Genomic DNA, 18,507 nt, shown 5'->3' on the forward strand with positions numbered 1-18,507 from the left:
CCTACTCTAACTCCTCAAAAGTTGAAGACGTTTCCCATTGCATTCAGAAGGAAACACTGAAAAAAATTGGGGGGGAATCAGTTTGGAATTAAAATAATTTCAAAGATTTATGAAGCTATTTTCCTTTTTTTGGCCAGCTCTAAGTGTTATACTGTAAATAGCGTAATTATGTTTTTTGATAACCAAGTATTACTCATTTTACTGGAAGTTGTCTGCATGAATTACTTATTGCCCTGTGTTTCATACTTAATGCATATAATTTTATAATCCAGGTATTACATAGTAGTTACAGTGTAATTATTCTGTCACATAGTTAGTTCTTTTGGCAGTTTAAAAAAAAAAGTGTTAGTTACAGGTATTGCAAAGCATAATCACAGATTAACCATGCTATAATTGTAGCGCAAATAGAGGCTGTAATTTACAGCCACAGTATTATAAAAATATAATAAGCATCTTTTCTACACATGAGCTGAAGAACTAGGATCAGTCAGCATAGTAACACTCAGTTATATAATATTTTTAATACAAAAAGCATACTGGTGCCATATTCCAGTCTTAAGCCTTTAAACTCCCTTAACCAAAGCCTATTAAAGACAATGGCAGTCTTTCCATTGACCTCAGTGGGCCCTACAATCCCCACAGCTTGTAACTTTCACTATTTTAGGTTTCATTAGACTCACCCAACATGTGACTTACGATTGCTTACCCATCACTTCTGAATTTGGCTTGTAGTATTTTAGGGCCTGATGATGCATCCATTAGAGTAATTAGCAAAGCTCATATCAGGCTTTTACCATAAAAAGATTTTTTTAAAAAATGTGTACCTTAATACATTCAAAAAGATGCAAGCACATAAAACTATCCTGGTTGGGTTTCCCCCGCCCCCCATTCAGCATCCTCTTATAAAGTAGCTGCTAGAATCACTTTAATGTCTGCATTAGTGAGACTTGAAAAATCGATCCTCAAACTTGTCCCATTCCACCAAATTATTTTAGTCACCTGTCATCTTAGTCACACCGAGTGCTATACACTAGCAAGTTTCTTACAAAAATGGCAATTGGAGAAAATGAAATACAATGCAGTGGAAGAAAATGTTCTAAAAGTCTCGTTGACTAGTTTATTATAGGCTGTTTGCCTGCTTGCGTGAATCAGATTTCCATCAAATAAAGATTCCACTAGGGGACTTTTATAGCTTTCATTCCGCATGTGACAGATATGGAAATTTCCTGTCATGTCCTGCACAAGCCTTATTGAATTAAGTTAATCTTAAGAGTTGATTATATTAAAAAATGCAAATATTTATGCATTATTGGGGGATTGCATCTAGCATCTCTAAGGGGGTTACATGGCCCATGTAAACCATGGGAAGCGGTATGAGCTCAAAAGGAATATTTGAAACAATGGGCCAGATAAGAATGAACTTATATACTTAAATAGGTTCCCAGGAAATATCTGGGGGGATGAATATGCAAATGTACCCCATCCAATTATGCAAGAGCTCTGCCTTTTGAAGCATCATCCTGAGGAGGGGACCTTTGTCTGCTGATTGCCTGTTAGGAGAGGACAAGATCAAAGGCCCAAATCATATAAAGGAGGGACTCTAAGGTTCATGAGGGTTCTTGTTCTGAAAAAGATGTAACGGATTTATAACCACAAACGAAAATCCTGCGTAGGGTCTGAAGGACTGACTCCTACCAGATCCCTTGTTGCAGTTGGGGGTGATAGCTTGTAAGCTTATTAGCACACATGTAGTTTCTTTTATTGTTTTAATGTTTTCTCTGCAATACTTATGTGTTCAGAATTGTGCAGCCTGGAAAAATCCCAGTCAGGAGGGAGAGAGATTCGCTTCTCTGCCCAAGAAAAATGACAGCTGAGAGACTGGGAGCCTAGAAGTGGGTACCCTCACTGGATGATGGAACGAGAATATAGGTGCAGTTGCCCTGAACTATGACACCTCAGGTTTCAGAGTAGCAGCCGTCTTAGTCTGTATCCAGAAAAAGAAAAGGAGGATTTGTGACACCTTAGAGACTAAAATTTATTTGAGCATAAGGTTTCGTGAGCTACAGTGAATGCATCCAATGAAGTGAGCTGTAGCTCACGAAAGCTTATGCTCCAATAAATTTGTTAGTCTCTAAGGTGCCACAAGTACTCCTTTTCTTTTTATGACCCCTCAGTGTTTCCAGTTGTTGATCATCAAGCACAGGACTTGATCCTATGCTCATTGAAGTCAATGGCAAAGTTCCCATTGGTTATAATAGTTCAGGATCTGGGCCGTAATGCAGATTTTCAACACAGCCAATAAGTATTTACAGAAAAAATGGATTAATTCGATTATTTTAACTTCCCATTAAGCAAGATCATGTCTCCCAAAGTCTATTGTTTACTCTGTTACATAGAGACCATTCATCACTACTCACCGCCTTTTGGTCAGGTGTGGTGTCGGAAGGGGTGGCTCTACCAATTTTGCTGCCCCAAGCTATTGCTGCCGAATTGCTGCCACAACAGCGGCGGAGCTGCCGGACTGCTGCCCCATTCTCAATGCTGCCCCAGGCACCTACCTGGAAAGCTGGTGCCTGGAGCCGGCCCTGGGTGGTCCGAGCTCTCTTGCTGGGCTAGCACCCCTTGCCAGTGGCCACTTGTGATGCATGGCCAGAAAGGGTTAAGCATCCTACGGGATAAATGACTCAAATTCAACCCTTAAAAACATATGGGGAGATAATGTTTATGTTTTTGTGTATTTACATATATTGTTAGAGGTCAATGTAATCAAACAGTCCCTGTCTATGCTGTATTCTGTTAATTCAGAGATCAAAAGAACATCTTAGCATTTAAATTAACTGTAAACATAGGCCAGTGGTGTATTCATCTCTCCTTGAAATGTATAGCAAATCATCTGTGAATGGTGGAAAACCAAGCAATTGCCTTACGTTCATCTCCGAGTGGTGGTCACAAGAAGGTCTGAAACTGTATAAAAAATGGCTTGGGTCCTGATCCTGTCATCTCAGATCTGCTTGAGGTTTCATGCAGGGGAAGCCTAAGCCACAAGGACGGAGATCCCAGTTCTGATTGGATCACCCTGAATACAAACATTGGACTATAACCTTTGAACTAGAGCTGTCAAGCAATTAAAAAAATTAATTGTGATTAATTGCACTGTTAAACAATAATAGAATACCAACTATTTAAGTATTTTTGGATGTTTTCTACATTTTCAAATATATTGATTTCAATTACAACACGAATACAAAGTGCACGGTATCCACTTAATATTTAGTTTTGATTATAAGTATTTGCACTGTAAAAAAACCAAAAGAAATAGTATTTTTCAATTCACCTAATACAAGTACTGTAGTGCAATCTCTTTATCATGGAAGTTGAACTTACAAATATAGAATTACATACAAAAAACCTGCATTCAAAAATAAAACAATGTAAAATTTTAGAGCCTGCAAGTCCACTCAGTCCTACTTCTTGTTCAGCCAATCACTCAGACAAACAAGTTTGTTTACATTTGCAGGAGATAATGCTGCCCGCTTCTTGTTTACAATGTCATCTGAAAGTGAGAACTGGCATTAGCATGGCACTGTTGTAGCTGGCATCACAAGATATTGTGATACAGCATGGCCAGAGGGCAGCAGGAGAGTGTTAGAAGGGAGCCTTAGAGGGAAGAAAGTTTGCTACAAATTAATTAAAGCACCTGAAGCCAGTCACATGATAAAACCCCCCTGCTTCAGTCAGACAAGAGGAGGAGTTGAAGCAGAGTGGATTGGTGTTGGAGTAGAGAGCAGTTTGGAGGGAAGCAGAAGAGAGTTTGGAGAAGTGCTGTGGTGGGCTAAGAAGACCAAGACCCTAGGTAAAGGGACACCTGGTTTGTGCAGAGGGAGGGCAGGAAGCCCCACAAGCTGAAGGGCAGGAGAGGGAAGTAGCCCAGGGGAAGGAACTGCTTGTTCTAGTGGTTTACCGCTATCCCTAGGGCCCCTGGGCTGGGATCCGGAGTAGAGGGGGGTCTGGGTCCCTCCCTCTCCACTCCCCTCCTCTAGGACACTAGTGGGGTAGTTAATACCCCAGTTCAGGAGCAAGAAACGGTGCCCTGAACCCCCCCCCCACCACACACACACACACAAGAAGAGAAAGTGCGAGGCCCATCATAGTAGTGCTGGCAATTTGCCACAATATTTATGTGCCAGGGTGCTAAAGATTCATATGTCCCTTCATGCTTCAACCACCATTTCAGAGGACACATGTCCATGCTGATGATGGGTTCTGCTCAGTAACGATCCAGAGCAGTGCAGACCAATGCACGTTCATTTTCCTTATCTAAGTCAGATGCCACCAGCAGAAGGTTGATTTTCTTTTTTGGTGGTTTGGGTTCTGTAGTTTCCGCATCAGTGTTGCTCTTTTAAGACCTTTGAAAGCATGCTCCACACCTCGTCCCTCTCAGATTTTGGAAGGCACTTCAGATTCTTAAACCTTGGGTTGAATGCTGTATCCATCCTTAGAAATTTCACATTAGTACCTTCTTTTCATTTAGTCAAATCTGCAGTGAAAGTGTTCTTAAAATGAACAACATGTCCTGGGTCATCATTAGAGACTGCCTGTAGTAAGGGGAGGCCCTGAAACATAAACTCTTGTATCAGAGGCCCAGTCTGAGGCCTGAAGCCTGAACCAAAGCACTTCCAGGCAGTGTTAAGCAGAGCTGGGCTGTGAGCCAGAGGTAGGTCCCACTCACAGAAGTTGGCAAGAAAAGGTTGTTAGAAGCACATGCATACACACATAAGTGCTAATGAGAGTAACTTGCACCAAGACGGCATCAGAATACTCCACAGACAACAAGGAACAGGCAGGTGCATCTTAAAGACAGGGTCAAAAGGACAACATGATGGATAGATTCGTTTGAACTATGATGAGTAATAAAAGTAGGTCCGGGAGTGCACATCTTTGTCCAGCCTATGGGGCAGTGGAGTGTCCCATCACTGACTGAGCTGTATCCATTGCCAGGGAGAACAAATTTGTAGTATGCCCTGTAGAGTCTATAGGGAACTATTGCTGTGCTTCGTTTGACAGTAAACCTGGCTCAGGTTCCTTCGTACCTTACTAGAGTCTGTGGTTTTGGGGGGTTCTCTCGGGGTCTGCTGTGTTAGCTATCTGCGCAGAGCTGGGGCAGCACACAGAGGGAACACGCACGCAGCTGACTGTTATCATCGAACAAGAGCAGAGCACCACACCGGTAGCTACCGACAACACTGCCATAGCACAAAATATATGGCAGAATGCGGGTAAAATAGAGCAGGGACATACAAGTCTCCCCCAAGGAGTTCAGTCACAAATTTAATTAACACCTTATTTTTTTAACAAGCGCCATCAGCATGGAAGCATGTCTTCTGGAATGGTGGCCGAAGCATGAAGGGGCATATAGATGTTTAGCATATCTGGTACGTAAATACCTTGCAATCCCGGCTAGAAAAGTGCCATGCAAATGCCTTTTCTCACTTTCTAGTGACACTGCAAATAAGAATAGGGCAGCATTATCTCCTGCAAATGTAAACAAACTTCTTTGTCTGAGCAACTAGCTGAACAAGAAGTAGGACTGAGTGGACTTGCAGGCTCTGAAGTTTTACATCATTTTCTTTTTGAGTGCAGTTATGTAACAAAAAAAAATCTACATTTTAAGTTGCACTTTCATGACAAAGAGTTTGCACCACAGTACTTGTATGAGATGAATTGAAAAATACTATTTATTTTATCATTTTTACAGTGCAAATATTTATAATCAAAAATAATACACACTTTGATTTCAATTACAACACAGAATATATATGAAAAGATCGAAAAACATCCAAAATATTTAATACATTTCAATTGGTATTCTTTTGTTTAACTGTGCAATTAAAACTGCGATTAATCACAATTAATTTTTTAGTTAATCACGTGAGTTAACTGTGATTAATCGACAGCCCTACTTTGAACTATTTCTGAAAGAACTCTTGCATCCACAAAGCTCACCATCTCTGCTATGAATGAATCCTAACACTGAGTCATGTTTATATGTATACTGTTCTTTTAACCAACTCTCTCTCCATCTTCTTTTTTAATAAATTTTAGTTTAGTTCATAAGAATTGGCTGTAAGCATGTATTTGGGAAAGGTCTGTAATATCATTAACCTGGGAGGTAATGTGTCCAATCATTTGGGATTGGTAGAACCTTTTTTATATGATAAAATAAGATTTTCAGAAATCCTCATCACACCTGACTTGGGTGTCTAGGTGGAGGCCTGAGGCTGGGTTACTTTAAGGGAACTGTGTTTTTGACTTCTGAGTAACCAGTGAGGTATAATAGAAGCTGCTTTGTGCTGGCTTGGTAAATCTAAGTATTGGAATATCCACCAGCTTTGGGGATTGTCTGCCCCATTCTTTGCAGCTCACCCTAATTGAGTGATCTCAGCTGGCTCTCCTGGGATTCTGGCCACACCACACCAGCAGTGTGGCACTTTCTTGGTCAGTAACTCAGCCCTCCAGCCAGACCACCACCATCTTCACTCCACCCCTTCTGCAACTCCAGTTGTCCCAAATAAAGTGTCCAAAAACATCTTTAACAAACACAAAAGTCCTTCTGCCCTCTTTGGGGCTCATCCTAGGCCAGTCTTTGGCTCAGTTTGCTGTCTCCTTGCCAGGCAGGACAACCCTTACAATGGGCCTGTACCCACCCTCCCCTTTCTTGGGGCTGGTAGGGGAGCCCAGTTCCACCCTCTACTTCAGGTTCAGCCCAGGGCCCTATACTACACAGCTAGGTTTGCTCCTTTATCTCTGTTGCAGTTTTTCCTGAGCCACTTCCTACCTCATCTCTTGCTTACCCTGTGGGTCTTTTCCCTGGTCAGTTAGGGTCTCTCCCAGGCCTCTCTGCCTAGAAAGATTTCTTACTCTCTCCCTGCTTGGAACTTCCTGCCTGGCTCTCCCTCTACACAGGCTTTGTCATCACTTAGGGCTGGCTCCCTGTCTTTACTACAGCCACCTCTTAGGGGAATTTTCTGATTTCCCTCAGGTGGGGCTCATTCTGTGATCAAATTGGCTTAGCCCCAGGCTCTGTAGCTCACAAAGCAAGCCACACTGTTATTCTCTGAAAAATATTCAAACTATTCAATGATCTCCACAACAGCTGGGAAGTCAAGGTTGTGTGAAAGGTGTCAGTTTCACCTCACTGGAAACAGCAGTCTATTTATCCACATAATTTGTATAGCATGTGGCAGTCCAAGCTTCCTCCCACACTGCCTCAGTCTCATTCTGGGGGCACCACATCTAGAATTCAGAGGCTAGCTCAGACACCATACCGGGGCACCAGAATGGGGAAGGGCAAGGAGGCCATGGCCCCACCACTTTTTACTGGCCGTAAGGGCAAGTGATGGGGGAGGGGGTGGAGAGAAGTGAGTTCTTGGGGGAAGAGGTGGCATGGGAGCAGGGCCTCAGGGGAAGGCTCAGCGTGGGGGCAGGGCAAGGCCATGGTTCAGGAGCCAGTGGCTCCCCTACATTTAGGAAACTTTCGCTACTCTTACCCATTCCAGCTCTGACCTCTCACAGCAGCCATCTATTATCTTTTGGAACTTGACTGACAACAGCCACTTATTTCACACAAGTCCAATGAACAACTGTTAAACTTCTGGTCAATACCACCCTGGGATAGATTTGAACTTGTTATCTCGACGTCTTACTGAGCCATCCAGCCTTCACTTCCTCCCCACAATGGGGGTATTTATACTTTGAGAATTCACTGAAAATTACCAAGAGAGAGTTCTATCTATTTGAAATCAAGACAGTCATGCTGTGCATGCATGTGTTTGGAGGGAGCAGTTTCTGCATAGGATAAAGGAGGAAAGAGTTCATAAGTTCTAAGGCAAGAAGGGACCATTGTGATCATCTAGTCTGACTTCCTGCATAACACAGGCCATAGAACTTCCCTGAAATAACTCCTGGGAGGAAGAATTCAAACAGAATATGGAGTGTCTTCATTACCATCACTGTGCAGGCCTAAAACCACAAGAGTCCTTGATGTTTATATGTCCCTGCTTCACAGGGAGTTGGATTGGATTTGTGTGACTGGCCAATCTTGCCAATCTTGGCTCTCTGGCACACCCGGGAACATTGACTCCCCTGCATATGAACTTCAAGCCTGCCAGTTCCACCTCCTCCCAGCACAGTGAAACCACACCAATTCTGCTGCTCGTAGGGTCTTCTGCACCTACAGTTGAAGAGCCAGAATTTCCCACATTAAGTCCAATATTCTGGCAACAAGTAGCCAAAAATTCTGACACGATATACCTGAGAATTTTGCTCTCAATAAATCCTTTTTGTTCCTCTCTTTTATCTTTGGCATATAGGATTTTAAGGGAAGCCTTACACTAACATAATCAGGTTTCAGAGTAGCTGCCATGTTAGTCTGTATCCGCAAAAAGAACAGGAGTACTTGTGGCACCTTAGAGACTAACAAATTTATTTGAGCATAAGCTTTTGTGGGCTACAGCCCACTTCATCAGATGCATAGAATAGAACATATAGTAAGAAGATATATACAGAGAACATGAAAAGGTAGAAGAAGAGGCTAATTAATTAAGATGAGCTATTATCAGCAGGAGAAAAAAAATTTTGTAGTGATAATCAAGATGGCCCATTTAGACAGTTGACAAGAAGGTGTGAGGATACTTAACATGGGGAAATAGATTCAATATGTATAATGACCCTGCCATTCCCAATCTCTATTTAAACCCAAGTTAATGGTATCTAGTTTGCATATTAATTCAAGCTCAGCAGTTTCTCGTTGGAGTCTGTTTCTGAAGTTTTTCTGTTGCAAAATTGCCACCTTTAAATCTATTACTGAGTGGCCAGAGAGGTTGAAGTGTTCTCCTACCAGTTTTTGAATGTTATGATTCCTGATATCAGATTTGCATCCATTTATTCTTTTGCATAGAGGCTGTCCGGTTTGGCCAATGTATATGGCCGAGGGGCATTGCTGGCACATGATGGCATATATCACATTGATAAATGTACAGGTGAAGAAGCCCCTGATGGCATGGCTAATGTGATTAGGTCCTATGATGGTGTCACTTGAATAAATATGTGGACAGAGTTGGCATCGGGCTTTGTTGCAAGGAAAGGTTCCTGGGTTAGTGTTTTTGTTGTGTGGTGTGTGGTTGCTTGAAAGTATTTGATTCAGGTTGGGGGGCTGTCTGTAAGCAAGGACTGGCCTGTCTCCCAAAATCTGTGAGAGTGAGGGATCATTTTTCAGATAGGTTGTAAATCTTTGATGATGAGTTGGAGAGGTTTTAGTTGGGGGCTGAGGGTGACGGCTAGTGGCATTCTGTTATTTTCTTTGTTGGGCCTGTCCTGTAGTAGGTGACTTCTGGGTACTCTTCTGGCTCTGTCAATCTGTTTTTTCACTTCAGCAGGTGAGTATTGTAGTTGTAAGAATGCTTGATAGAGATCTGGTAGGTGTTTGTCTCTGTCTGAAGGATTGGAGAGCCAACAATCAATGATGGCTCAACAATGTCTGAGCTGCTTTTTCACTCTTTTTTTAAATTGATCTGTAACTCAAAAAGTGATATGGACAATTGGGAAGTAATGAAGACCCTGTCCCCACAGCTGCTAACAAAAGCTATGTTAGGAAATACTTGGAAAAAATATGAGAGATCTATATCAGCAGGGCTGGATGATACACATCCCAGGGTTTTAATTTAGCTAATGAATTGACTGTATCACTGGCAGTTGGTTCTGAAAAGTCAAGGGGAACCGAGGAGATCTTGGAGGATGGAGAAAAAATTAAATGTGGTGCTGATCTTTATCAAGAGGGGCAAAAAGTCACCTTGGTTAGGCTACATTCTAGCTCTAAAAAACTGGAATAAAATGGAAGAGACAGTGGGCCAACGCCTGAGATGACTTCAGTGGAACCACCCCAGTTAACACCAGAGTCTGGACCACTGAGAACAAATATGCTGCAAGTCCAGAGGATAAAGGAACCACAGGTGCTAAAGAGCACAGGCTTTATCAGGTTGTACCAGACAAACATGATTACTCTTCTAGGCTCAAATGACTATTGTACAGTGGTTGGAGGGGATGCAGTAGATTTTTAATATACCTTGACTTTAGTAAACATTTGTCACAATAAAGCAAGAAGGATTACTAGATCTGAGTCCTGTCATGCAGACAGGACCATAGCAAATTGTAATGTGTTGAGGAGAGGGTTGAGTTATGTCTACACTGCAATAAAACACCTGCAGTTGGCCCATGTCAGCTGACTTGGGCTGCAGGGCTGTAAAATAGCAGTGTAGATGTTCAGGCTTGGGCTGGAGACTGGGCTTTGTGACCCATGACGGGGAAGGAGCCCCAGGCCCTTTAAATCACCGCCAGAGCTCTGGGCGGTGCAGGCTGGGAAGCGCAGAAGGGTTGGCTGGGGGAGTCTGACCCCAGCCCCGCCCTTTCTGCCTGAGGCCCCACCCCTTCTGGGGGCCCAGAGCCGCCCCCTCCCCACCTTGCCCAGGAGCCCAGCTGCCCTGTGTACCAGTAAGTCCTTTAAGTTACTTTCACCCCAGGATTAATAGGACTGGGACTTTCAGTGTGGAAAAGAGAAGACTAAGGGGGATATGATAGAGGGCTATAAAATCATGACTTGTGTGGAGAAAGTAAATAAGGAATTGTTATTTACGCCGCATAACACAAGAACTAGGGGTCACCAAATGAAATTAATATGCAGCAGGTTTACAAAAAAAAAAGGCAGGATTTTTTCACACAATGCACAGTCAACCTGTGGAACTTTCTGCCAGAGGATTTTGTGAAGGCCAAGACTATAACAGGGTTAAAAAAAAACCTAGAAAAATTCATGGAGAATAGGTCCATCAGTGGCTATTAGCCAGGATGGGCAGGGATGGTGTCCCTAGCCTCTGTTTGCCAGAAGCTGGGAATGAGCTACAGGGGATGGATCACTTGATGATTACCTGTTCGGTTCATTCCCTCTGGGGCACCTGGCATTGGCCACTGTCGGATGACAGGATACCGGGCTAGATGGACCTTTGGTCTGACCCAGTACGGCCATTCTTATGTTGTGATGTTCAGTGTTAAATTCACAGATGGTACTAACTTGGGAAAGGTTACATACACAAGTAAGAACAGAGAAATAATACCAAGACTGTGACGCTGGCAAACCAGGTGCCAGCTCTTGCCAAGACTAAAAGCATTAGGTAAGAATGGACAGATTCATACCTGAAGAGCAGACCAGTTCACCTATGTGTTAGTTTTGCTTAAAATGGGTATTAGTATTATAAGAATGTATTTAGTGTTTAGACTCTATGGAAAGCTTGTAAATTGTTCCATGCATTAATCTCACTTGCAATGTCTGTATTCCATGCTACAAGATAGTATGCATGTTTTGCTTTACAACTTTGAAAATGTTTGCTCTGAACTTGTGAACCCATGCACAGGAATCATCCCTTCCCCAATCAACCCCGAAAAATAATCAGATGGGCCATCAAGGAACATCGCAATACAAAGGATTGGTTAATGACTTGCACCTTGAAAACTCTACATGCAAGGAAGCTTCCTGTGGGCTTGGAGGCTGAATGAAAGGAAATAAAACAAAGACACTAGAAAATTTTCCATCTTTTTGGCTGTTTGAACTCTGACAGAGCTAGAGACACCAAACTGAAACCAGAGATCCCCAGGGCTGCCCTGAAAGACAGTTTGAATTAACAGATCACTACAACTCTGTCACATTTAGGATTTAGATGGGAACTCATTTGTGTGTATATGTTTCCTTGCTTTAACCTATAAATAACTCCCTCTTTCTTAGTTACTAAACCTTTAAATAGTTATTACAGGATTGGCTACAGCCATTGTCTTTGGTGTAACATCTAGTGTACCAAGTGATCTGGGGTAAGTGACTGGTCTCTTGGGACTGGAAGCAAACTGAATATGGTGTGATTTTTTTGATGTAAGTGACCATTTATAACTGAGACCAGTTTGTCTGGGTGGCAAGATAGAGGAGAGTCTAAGGGGACTGTCTGACTCCATAGGTAAGACTGGTATAGTGATCCAGAAGTTCACATTTGTTACTGGCTTGCTGAAATCTAATTACAGAACACACCACCAGTTTGGGGTGTCCCTGCCCTGAGGTAGGCACCATCAGTCATGAGCCACTCCAGACAGTGTGACAAAGACTAATAATGTGGGCAGGAAGTAATAAAATGAAAATCAGCCTTGGAAAGTGTAAGACGGTTCAGGTGAAATAACCCAGACCAGAGGAGAGTTGAAGAATGGTCATTGTGAGCTAGGTTTAGGGAAGAAATTGGTATTATTTGAGTGCCATTACTGTGCACGGTGCTGTACAAAATAGAGGGAGAGAGAGGTTCCCCCTCCCCCCCCCAAGGCATTCACAACTCAGATTGTGGACAGGTCATGATGATTTGTGCCACAGTCATACCTCAGGGCCCCAGTCAACATAATACAAAAATAGCCCCTGCCACAGAGAGTTCACAGTCTAGGGCAGGGGTTCTCAAACTGAGAGTCAGGACCCCTCAGGGGGTCACAACGTTATTATATGGGGGGTTGCAAGCTGTCAGCCTCCACTCCAAACCTGCTTTGTCTCCAGCATTTATAATGGTGTTAAATATATAAACAAGTGTTTCTAATTTATAAGGGGGATCGCACTCAGAGGCTTGCTATGTGAAAGGGGTCACCAGTACAGTAGTTTGAGAACCACTGGTCTAGGGGCTCGTCTACAATAGAAGTGCTACAGCGGTGCAGCTACACCCATATAGAGGGCTCTCCCGTTAGCATAATAAAACCACTTCCGCAAGAGGCGGTAGCTATGTCGTCAGGCTTATTCACGCCCCTGAGCAACATAAGTTATACTGACGTAACCTGTAGCATGGACAAGCCCTAATGATGACAAGATGCAACAGGTGGATGAAAAGACGAGGAGCCCAGGAGACAAAGGTAAGAGTAAAATGAGCTTCTTTTTATGTAATAAGCAGTAGCTTAGCCATTTCAGGAGGGCAGTTTTCTGTAGGCCTCACAGCAGAAGTTAGGCTTACGGAGGGATCTGAAGGAGGATAAGGTGGATGCTTCATGGATTCCCTGGCCTCTGACACACACACACACACTAGAATAATCAGAGAATGTGCTCATTTCAAAGCAGCATAGCGATCACCTTTTTTAGTATCAAGCATAGGGGGCAAGTAGGCAGACAACAGCACCCAACAAACTGGACAGGAGCTTAAAATGGGATATGGCATTATGAATTGTTCTAGGGGCTATAGAAGCAAAGATATAACCTCATGGAGCTGACAGCTAACAGTCCCTCTGTATGTGGCATGTAAAACACTGCATACATTCAGTCCTTACTGGTTGCTGAAGCTGAAATGCCTGTTCAGGTGTGTTGGACTGAGAAGGAACAAATTAAGGGCCAAATTCTACATTTTCTTATTCAGGCAAATCTCTCATCCTTTCAAGAGCATTTGCTGTCTACTAAAATTTGATTTATAACAGGCCCAGCTCATTTTATTATTAGTCACCCTATCAGTGTTCAGAAGAGTGAGACTTCTGAAGAAGAGTGAGAGAAGTCTGTTTATCAAGGTCTTGTACTTTGGGGGTGAAATTTACACTGATGCACCTCCATTGATTTCAGTGGAGGTACTCCGAATTTACACTGTTGTAATAGAAAGCAGAATCTGGCTTCGCAATGTTTTTTGTAGCTATTCTAACTCCCAGAGACAGAAGCAGTGAATTAACAATGCACATTATTTCTTTCACTGCTCTGCATAAAACACCTACCTTTTCACTGGATCTACAGTAGATTTCCATGCACTGGAATAAAGTATAATAGCCTCTCTCACTACATTCATTCTTTCATCTATCTCATTATGGCAATTAGTGTGTTTCCATTTTGAACAAAGATCCTGCCTGAAAGCAATCCAGCTGCTAATGTCACAATTACTGTTTCTTTCTGTTGGACCAATTATAGGTGATAATGTTACTATTTGACAACGTTTGTGTTCTAATTAAGAGCATGACTGCAAACTGGGTGCTCAGTTCCAGCCAAGCTGCTGCTCTTTCATCTGCTGTTGCATTTAATCACTGTTTTTTATACATCCCTGGCATAGTGCAAGGAAAATAAGAATAGATTGGTCATTCTTTGTATAAAAGATTGCTCCACCTTCATCCAGACTCATCCCTTCTCTTCCTAAATGACTCAAGCATTCTTTTGTTGTATGTTTGGTATCTTTGCCAAGGACAGAGCCAGTCAGAGATGTAAGAAGGTGCCTTTGATTGACAATTTTAATCCCCCACTTAATGCCCAGATTTTCAAGTGTCAGCAGTAAACCACTGATTGTTAATATCACCCAGCAGCAGGGTGCATCAGCACAATAGTTTGCTCATTAAGGAAAAACAAATAAATGATGAACATGCCTCAGGCTGTTAAACAAGACACACTGGCCTAGAAGCAGGATCTGGGGCAAAAAAAAAAAAAAACTGAGTAAGAGAGACTAGCCCATTCAGAATTGAAAAATGCCACCATTGTTTGTGTTTCAAATCTTTCATTGTTTTATCTTTGGTGTGATGTAAAATAGGGTAGGAATATTTGATAATTTTAACTCTTCTGTAAGGTCTGATCTACACAACAGACCTATATCAGTATAACTACATCACCCAGGGGTGTGAAAAATCCATACCCCTGAGTGATGTAGTTATACTGACCTAACTCCCCACATAGAGAGTACTTTGTTGGCAGGAGAGCGTCTTCCACCAACATAATTCACCTCCCTGAGAGGCAGAAGCTAACTGTACCAGGGGGAGCACTCTCTCCTGTCAGCTTAGTGCATCTTCACTAAAGTGCAACAGTGGCATTTTAAGTGTAGAATTGCCCTTAAATCTCCTCCCTTCAGTGGGCCATAGTGCAGTTGGTTGGATTTAAAGCCAGAGCAGGTGTGTGGATCTATTTGGAGGCAGGCATGCTCCAAGAGAGGGTAGAGAGAATATGGATAGGAAGTGAATTTAGGGGACAGATTTGGTGTGGATGAAGAGTTCTGTAACCCAACTAAAGACACATTGAAACTGCACTTGTCTGTGTTGCAGACTTTGTTTTTGTAGGCTTGGTCTCATCATCAATAAGGAAAATCATCATCAGTAGGATAGTTTCTCTGAGTGTGCATAGATTAATATCTGGGCACAAACATTTACTTGCCCTGCTTTTCTGACCTGGAATGAGATGTTTGTGTGGGAGGAAAGGGAGCCATTTCATGGTATTTTCAGAGCTGGCCAAAATATCAAGACCACTGGTCAAATTAGGAACATTCCAGTTTCACAGATACTAGAGAGGTATTCATCAGAGGATATTGTTTCTTAAAGAGCACCCAGTGATCCAGATTTGACTGAGTTATACCAGAAAGTCAAAGAAGTTACACCAGGGATGAATTTGGTCCAACATTAGGGTCTGATCCTACCCTTACTGACATGAACAATGGCTTAAAGAATCAGTCCATCCTTGACCTACTTCTGCTCTACAGTAAAGCAGCACAGCGCATAATGAATAAGACAAGTCAGTTCTTTTTTCCAGGACTGTGAAGCAAGTCAGCAGTGGATGAAACAATTTCTGGATTCCATACAGGCTGTGATACTCAAACCTCTCACGCTCTTAGAGTGGAACAAGTACACTGAGACGACACAAACAATCTCTATACTGGTGTCAGAGATCACATCTGTTCTTAAAGCAAATTGAGTGAAAATCACCTTTGGGTACTACAAGCCGCAACTCAGGCAAGTAGGCACATCTGACCGTCTTGCTGCAATCTTTTTGGTCAAACGATCACAGACCCATCCATGATTTTTCCCCACTTTCCACCCAAAAACCAGTCATGGGGTCTCACCTGCTGTCCACAGAGCTAATGTACTCCTGCGTCAAGCAGTGCAATGAAAGGCTGAGTCGCAAGTGCTCAGGCCCACAAATGCAGGGAGGAGACTTTAGAAACTGTTGGTGAGTGGGGTGCAGAGCTGGGGCATTGGTGCTTAAGTGGGGCTGAAAAAGGCAAGACATCTATCCCATTTGCCCAGCCCTCATCCCACTTCCTGTTCTGCCCCATAGCCACACTTCTGCTTTTCCTGAAACTCCTGGGGCTCTGCACCTCCCCCACCCCAGCCTGAGAGGGCTCAATGGAGGCCCTCTTCCCCTTCCCAGGCTAGGTTTTGCAGCAAGGCACAGGGGAGGAGGACAAGAGCCACCCCTTTTCTCTCACCACAGGGTGGAGGGGCCCTGAGCAACTGGGGTCCTTTCACTCCCACTCAACCGGTGTTGGCTCCTGAAGGGATGGGGTCCAGGGAATACTGCCTGCTTCCTACAGCAGCTTTTTAGTGGCTGCTGTTCTCCCAAGAGGTGGGGCAATAGGGGAAAACAGCCAGTCAGAAGGCATGTCTCCCTCCTCCATTAGGGCTGACACTGTAAGCTTCTCGGTGCCCTGGCTCCCCTTATAGAGATGCTGTGACCTATCTCCATGAGGCGCATTCTAGGGTCATGCAGCATAATCAGCAGGTTGGCTACAGAACATGACTACACTGAATGTAGGGGGTGTCTCTGGTTTCTCTCTGTTGGACTGCCTATGCTCCACCCCTCACAGCTCAGCGACTCCACAGGAGAAGGTGTCTGCAGGCTCTTACCTGCATCGTTAGGGAGCGGTGAGTCACTCCCAAGCACTTTGACAGGGAGTAGTAGTGACATTGGCTGTCCACTTAATAGATCAACCAAACACCTGGAAAGCGGGGCCGGACTAGTGCAGGGCTTTAGGGGCTGCAGCCCAGGGCCTTGGGCTAAGGGGCGGGCCAGAAAAAATAAATCCATAATTATATACAATTCAGTGGTCACCAACCTGTCCATCGTGATCGACTGGTCAATCCTGGAGCCTCTGCCAGTCAATCCCGATCTCTGGGCCGCTAAAAGTTCAGTGGTGCAGCAGGGTTCAGGCAGGCTGTCTGCATGCCATGGCCCCACCCTGCTCCTGGAAGCAGCCAGCTGTTGGTATGTCTCTGTGGCCCCTGGCAGGGGTGGGGAGGCAGCTCCGTGTGCTGCCCCCACCTCCAGCACCATCCCCATAGCTTTCCATTGGCCAGGAACACTGCAGAGGCAGCGCTTGCAGGTGTAGGCAGTGCATGGAGACACGCTATCCTCTTCCCCGCCAGGGGTAGAGACAGGCCAGCAGCTGGCTGCTTCCGGGAGCATCATGGGGCCACAGCATGCAGGCAGCCTGCCTGAGCCCTGCTGCACTGCCGGCCAGGAGCCACCAGTGGTAAGCGCCTCCCAGCTGGAGCCTGCACATCACACCTCCTCCTGCACGCAACCCCCTGCCGCAGGTCAGAATTCCCTCCTGCACCCAGACTCCCTCCCAGAGCCCACACCCCTCACCCTCTCCTGCACCCTAACATTCTGCCCCAGCCTGGAGCCCCCTCCTGGACCCAAACTCCCTCCCAGAAAGAAACTAATATAATAGCTGTTCTAAGGTAAGAAGTAGGCTATTTTGAATTAACTTAACTATATTCTACATGTTTTAAGACTGAAATGTAACCACAGAACGGCTTTATGTTAATTAAAAGGCAAGTTTAGTATAGCGTTAATAGCCTCCATGCCATAATTGTGATCATTTTGTTTTAAATTAGGAAAAAGACTTGTATACAGGAGCCCCACAAAATCTAATAGCCCAGGGCCCACAGAAGAGTTAATCCGGCCCTGCTGGAAAGCAATGTAAAAGAAACTGGGTTTAGTCCCATACCTTGTCAAATGCAAATTCTGTATTTGCCAGCACTTTTTGAGACCCGCCAACTCAGATAGCAAGGACAGGTTGGTTGACTGCAGAGGACTTTCTTTCCTATGTGATAAAACAACTGAAGTTGTGGACAGATATATGTGGAATGTGCTTGTGGTACTTAGTGTTGATTGCAGTGATGACTGTTAACTGCTTGGAGTCCAACTAACTTACATAACTCTGTGATGCTTGAACCTGTTAATTTTAAGCCTGTAAGTAAAGCTGTAATAGAAGCCCTTGGCAAGTTCAGATAATCAAGATAATGTATCCGTTTTTTATTCCTGACAGTGCTACATACCTGTTTAAAGCATTCCAAAGATACTTGAAACATGATCAACACTGTCAAACTTAGGTGCCTAAAGTTAGACACTTATGTCAATGGTCTGATTTTTCCAAGATTTGTCACCAGCAAACTTCCTCTGACTTCAGTGGAAGCTGTGAATGATCAGCACCTTGGTCGATTGGGCCACTCTTATTTAGCTGCCTAATTTTATTAGCCTAGGGCCTGACTGTCAGAAATGCTGAACATGTGTCACTGCTCCCATTGACTTCAAATAGAGATTTGATTGCTCAGCAGCTTGGAAAATGAGAACCCTATGCTCCCAAATCCTGTCCGTGCCAAGTACACAGTACAGCTACTCATTTCTGCTGGTGACCAATGGAGAAAAACTTTTTTTCAAAA

The sequence above is a fragment of the Eretmochelys imbricata genome, chromosome 3 (assembly GCF_965152235.1).
Source record: "Eretmochelys imbricata isolate rEreImb1 chromosome 3, rEreImb1.hap1, whole genome shotgun sequence".
NCBI classification, from domain to species: Eukaryota; Metazoa; Chordata; order Testudines; family Cheloniidae; genus Eretmochelys; species Eretmochelys imbricata.